Source organism: Hemiscyllium ocellatum, chromosome 2, assembly GCF_020745735.1.
Source record: "Hemiscyllium ocellatum isolate sHemOce1 chromosome 2, sHemOce1.pat.X.cur, whole genome shotgun sequence".
Classification (NCBI taxonomy): domain Eukaryota; kingdom Metazoa; phylum Chordata; class Chondrichthyes; order Orectolobiformes; family Hemiscylliidae; genus Hemiscyllium; species Hemiscyllium ocellatum.
In genome coordinates, this window is record NC_083402.1 from 110,933,000 (window position 1) to 110,939,177 (window position 6,178).

Below are 6,178 nucleotides of genomic sequence, written 5' to 3' on the forward strand. Positions count from 1 at the left end.
CGGTTGTCCAATTTTAATTTCTGTCAATACATTACTTGGGATAACAGCAGTCTTTGGGTGAAGGTGTTAAATTGGGGGAAGGTGAACTACAATAATATTAGTCAGGAACTGGAGAATTTTGATTGGACGTGGCTGTTTGAGGGTAAATCCACAGCGGACATGTGGGAATCTTGCAAATGACAGTTGATAGAATTCAAGGGTGGCACATTCCTATGAGAATGAAGGACAGATGTGGCAAGTTACATGAATCTTGGATGACCAGGGATGTTATGACCTTGGTCAAAAAGAAAAAGGAAACACATAGAAGCTCTCGGAGGATGAGAACTGAAGAAGCCTTTGAAATATATAGAGAAAGTGGAAACAATTTAAACAAGGAATTAGAAGGGCTGAAAGGGGTCATGAAAAGTCATCAGCAAACAGGATTGAAGAGAATCCCAAGGTTTCTTATACATATATGAAAAGCAAGAGGGTACCCAGAGAAAGAATTGGCCCACTCAGGGACAAAGAAGGGAACTTATGTGTGGAGCAGAAGAGGTAAGTGAGATCCTGAATGAATACTTTGTGTCAGTATTCACCAACCAGAAGGAATTGGTACAGGATGATCTCAGGGAAGGGAGTGTCGAGGTTCTAAGCCAAGTTGCGATTAAAAAGGAAGAGGTGTTGGCTGTCTTAAAAAGTATCAAGATAGATAAATCCCTGAGTCCTGATGGAATCTAACCCAGATTATTGAGGGAGGCAAGAGAACAAATTGCTGGAGCATTGGCAGACACCTTTGTATCCTCTTTACCCACAGGTCCAAGAGGATGAGAGAATAGCCAATGTTGTCCCATTGTTTAAGAAGGGTAGAAGGGATAAACCAGGAAATTGCAGGTCCATTAGCCTCACATTGGTGGTAGGGAAATTATTGAAAAAGATTCTCAGGGACAAGATCTATATGCATTTAGAAGCAACCGGACTTATGAGTGAGAGACAGAGTAGTTTGTGCGAGGGTGGCTGTGCCTCACTAACTTGATCGAGTTTTTTGAGGAGGCGATGAAGATGATTGATGAAAAACAGTGATTGAGGTTGTCTACATGGAATTCAGTAAAGCCTTTGACAAGGTCCCGCATGGCAGATTGGTACAAAATGTGAAGTCATATGCAAAATGATACAGAACTGGCTTAGTCACAGGTGACAGAGGTGAGTGGTGGAAGGATGCTGTTCAGAATGGACGGCTATGACAAGTGGTGTTCTACAGGGATCAGTGCTGGAATCTCTGCTGTTTGTGATCGACATAAATGATTTTGAGGAAAACATAGCAGGCCTAATTAGTAGGTTTGTGGACGATATAAAGATTGGTGCAGTCGCAATTAGTGAGGAGGATTGTCAGAGGATACAGCAGAACATAGATCAGTTCAAGGCTTGGACAAAAAAATTGTGAGATGGAGTTTAATCCAGACAAATGTACGGTGATGCATTTTGAAAGGTCAAGTACAGGTAGAAATTATACAGTGAATGGCAGTTTTGATATGTAGAGGGATCTGTGTCTGCAGATCCACAGATCACTGAAGGCAGCAGCTCAGGTAGATAAAGTAATGAGAAAGACCTATGGCATGATTGCCTTCATTGCAAGGGGCATTGGGCATAAGGATAGGCAAGTAATGTTAGAGCTTTATAGAATTTTAGGTAGGCCATACTTGCAATACTGCATACAGTTCTGGTTACCACACTATCAGAAGGATGTGGTACAGAAAAGATTTACCAGAATGTTGCCTGGTATGGGTGATTTTAGCTATGAAGAAAGATTGGACAGGCTGGGTTTGTTTTCACTGCAACGCATGAGGTTTAGGAGTGACCTAATAGAAGTTTATAAGATTGTGAATGGCATGGATAGAGTGGAAGGTATGAGGCTTTTTCGCAGGGTGGAGAGGTCAATTACGAGGGAACACAGGTTCAAGATGCAAGGGAGATATTTGAAAGAGATGTGTGAGGCATGTTTTTCACACAAAAGAAGGTGAGTGTGTGGAAAACACAGCCAAAGGAGGTGGTGGGAGCAGACACAATAGCAGCACTGAAGAAACACCTGGACAAAAATATGAATGAAAAGGGAGTAGAGGGTTACCATCCTGTAGGTGAAGACAGGTTTAGTATGGAAGGGCAAAATATACTGGTGCAGGCTTGGAGGGCCGAAAGGCCTCTTCATGTGCTATATTGTTCTTTATACCTCCAATCTAATTTTGCTAACCAAACTCTTGTGGGGGATTTTAACAAAATCCTTCTGATATTGCTAGTGTAGACCAAGTCCCCCTCAATCAATTACTATTAACAATATAATCAAAACCTCCATCAGTTTATTAAATATGAAGTTACACATTTGTGCTGACTATGCTTATCAGATCATTATTAACAAAATGTCCATTCACCATATTCTTTGTAATGGATTCTAGCATCTTCTGATATAAAAATGCACTTTCCCCCATTCTCTCTTCCTCCCTTTCATTTCTCTTACTTTCTAAATAGTGAGATCATATTTGCGAACTTCCAATGTGCAGGAAGCAATCTAGAATGTATATAGTTGTGGAAATTAATCGCCAATGCATTCATTATCTCTTGCTAGCCCCTTCTCTATTGTTATCCCAGATTTAGAAATCATGTCCCAGGGATTATTTAACATGAAAGCCCATTAATTTTGTTGATAAATCTTATTAATCACAATAATTTCTTTCAATTCCTCATTCTCCCTCATTCCTTTGATCTCTAATGCTGGGAAATTTATTGTATTTTGCTCAATGAAGGCATGCACAAAGCAATCATTTAGCTTTTCTCCCATTTCTTTTTATGTACCTAGAGAAGTTTCACTGTCTATTTTTATGTATCTCTGCTAGCTTACACCAACATTCTACTGTCCCTTTCCTATCTATTGGCCGTTATTTGCTGTATTTTAAAATACTTCAAATCCTTGGATTTACTACTGATTCTGGAAACTTTATAGACCTTATCTATTAAATTTAAAGAATGCTACAATTGCTTTGTTATGTACAGTTCATTGACATTTTTTGTTTTTAATGTCTTGAATAGTTTCTGTAAGTCATGCCATAATTATTTAAAGATTACTCTTTCCCAAGTTTCACCATGTTTTTGTCTTCCCAATCCACCTCAGTCAAGTTGCTCCTCGTAACTGCTCAATTTCCAGTTTCACATTTAACACCCTGGTTTCTGATTGAACTACTTCACTTTCAAACATAATGTAAAATTCTTCTAATTTATGGCTATTCATCCCTAAATGATATTTTACAGCCAGATTAAGAGTTAGTTCGAGAACATCCCTAACACGCTCCAGAAACTCATCCTCCATTGTATTAGTTTTCATTGGGTTCTTCCAGTCTACATGATATGAGTTACACTGGACTGTCCACCCAGGAATTGAAATTTTATTTTCCTGGATATAGCTGTGAAAAGTCTAGGAGGAAAATCATCAAGGTATTAAAAATAATTGTGCATTTTTGTCATAGAATCCCTACATTATGGAAACAGGCCCCTCGGCCCAACAATCCACACCGACACTCTGAAGAGTAACCCACCCAGACCCATTTCCCTACCCTATTACTCTACATTTATACCTGACAAATGCACCTAACCTACACATCCCTGAACACTGCTAATTCATCTAACCTGCATATTTGGGTTGTGGGAGGAAACCCACACAGACACAGGGAAACATGCTTACTCCACACAGTCACATGAGGCTGGAATTGAGCCCAGGTCTCTGATTCTGTGAGCAGCCATGCTAACCACTTAGTCACCATGCTTTCTATTGTTCAGACTACTGTTTATCAATTCATGGAAATATTGGAGAATTTAATAAAAAGCTCCATCATTGAGCAGTCTGCTTGGTTCTGGAGGTCATGTGATATAATCTCCGGGGCATATCCATCCCGAGTTGGCAACTGACAGAAGGTCATATTCCTTCAGTTAGGAAACAATGAATCTTTTGATTTAGTGTCAGCAATATTGCAGGTTACTATAAATTACAAAGCCGCGAATGTGGCCCTCATGATTTTCAAAGGACATCTCTGTCCAAATTGCACCATTAATATTTCCAGAAACTTATTTCAAATCCCTTCATGTGGTAAATCAAATATAAAATGTCAGTCTGAAATAATGAAAGAGTGTAACTTCACTATGACTTGGCTATGCCAAGGAAACCATTCACCTTTTCACAGTGAGGTAGCTGAGGTGTGGAATTTGATAATCATGGATGGTAAGGCTCATGAAGTACTGCACTTGAAATGCAGCTGTTAATCATCTTGATAGCCAATTGATACTGAAGTTACAGGCACTGTATTATAGAGTTTATCCAGGCTGAAGTCCAGTATTATAATTCTCAACTGTCAAGATGAAATAAAACTGACAATAAGAAAGTACTTGGTGAGTAAGAAAGATGAAAAGTCAGCTCACCATATCCTTGCAATAGCTGGGCAGACAATGGCCTAGTGGTATTATCATGGAGCAGTTAATCTAGAGATCTAAGTAATACTTAGGAGATCTGGGTTCAAATCCCACCATGGTAGATTAAAAAATTCAGAATTTAGGGTTGCATGGTAACCAAGAGCTGCAGCTTCACAGTTGGTAGTTGTGGATTCTCCAACATCATGCAAGAAAATTGGAGAGACTTTGACAGTGTTGGTCCTGTGTTTCCTCTGACTGCCACTCGACTCTCCTACATCTTGATGGAGTGGGTATCACTGCTTAGGCATTGCTGAATAAAATAATATTGTTGCATTTATATGTCTTAAGCATTTACTGTTTCAGATCAAGATGTATAACTGAGTAAATTTTGCATTACAAATCAGAGCCCCTCTAATTTCTGCCTTCCTGTTATAGGGGATGGTGTGTGCATGAAGGTAGATTTAATAATTTGACTGACTTCTTCATGATCTTTCTGTTGGATTCAGTGGCATTTTGGGCATTCTGCATACGCATTTTTTTTTGCTGTAAGAGACATTACAAAACTACAGTGATACAGTGGCACAATGGTTAGCACTGCTGCTTCACAGCACCAGGGACCTGGGTTTGATTCCACCCTTGGGTGACCGTACAAACCTGACAGATATTCTCTCCATGTTTGTGTGGATTTCCTCTGGGTGCTCTGGTTTCCTCACACAATCCAAAGAATTGCAGGTTAGGTAAATTGCCTGTAATTAGGAGAAAGTGAGAATTGCAGATGCTGGGATGTGCAGGCTAGATGGATTAGCCATGGAAGTACAGGGTCACGGGGACAGGTAGGGGAATGGGTCTGGGTGGGGTGCTCTTCAGGGATTCATTGTGGAATTGATGAGCTGAATGATCTGCTTCCACACTGGTGATTCTATAATCCTACATAATTATAACTGCTCCTGTATCTCTGCGCTAGAATGATAGTCCTAAAGTCATCAACTTACCTGAGACATTTAAGAGCATTGCTACCTGTCCAGTGTTTTTGAGAATTGAAATTGCTGTAAAAGAAGCATGTGATGTGCATTTATTTTGTAGTTTTGGACAAAAGAAAGCAATATAAGCTCATATTGAGAAATAAGATTTTGGAACTGGCACTTAAAAAATAAAGTAGCTATAATTCACTCAAAACTAATAGAAGAATTAAATCTAATAATCAGCTACACTGGTCAATGGATACGAAGATTTTGAAATGAAAATTTTGTTTTAAAATAATTGCATATATGCATTTTGAGTGGCACAGTGGCTCAGTGGTTAGCACTGCTGCCTCACAGTACCAGAGACCTAGGTTCGATTCCAGCCTTAGCAGCAGCACACACAACAGCACACTGCTGTGTAGCATTTGCACATTCTCCTCATGTCTGTGTAGGTTTCCTCCCACAATCTAAAGATGTGCAGGTTAGGTGAATTGGCTGTGCTAAATTACCCATAGTGTTCAGGGGTGTGTGCCTTATTAAGGTAACAGTAAAGGATACCATTTGAATAAGAAAAAAGAGTTCTCTGTAGTGATAGGTTAAAATTGTTATCTCCAAACCTGACTGTTAAGGCTTAATTGCACATGACAATGAGCAACTGAAACAAAGTAGAAAAATACATGAAAATAGGCATGGTGTTAGAAAACAGCCTGCTTTGGCTGGGAGACAACTGCATAACCTTGATTGGCTGTGGGAACCATGCTTTAAGTAATTTACATGGAGCCACTTTT

General features: G+C 39.5%; 1 non-coding gene across 1 annotated transcript; it reads left to right on the forward strand.

Annotated features, from left to right (window-relative positions):
• Window positions 1-4,573: 4,573 nt before the first annotated feature.
• Window positions 4,574-4,707, forward strand: LOC132830028 (small nucleolar RNA SNORA44). Its single transcript, XR_009646310.1, has one exon. It is a non-coding gene; the product is annotated as a small nucleolar RNA SNORA44 (small nucleolar RNA).
• The last annotated feature ends 1,471 nt before the right edge of the window (window positions 4,708-6,178 follow it).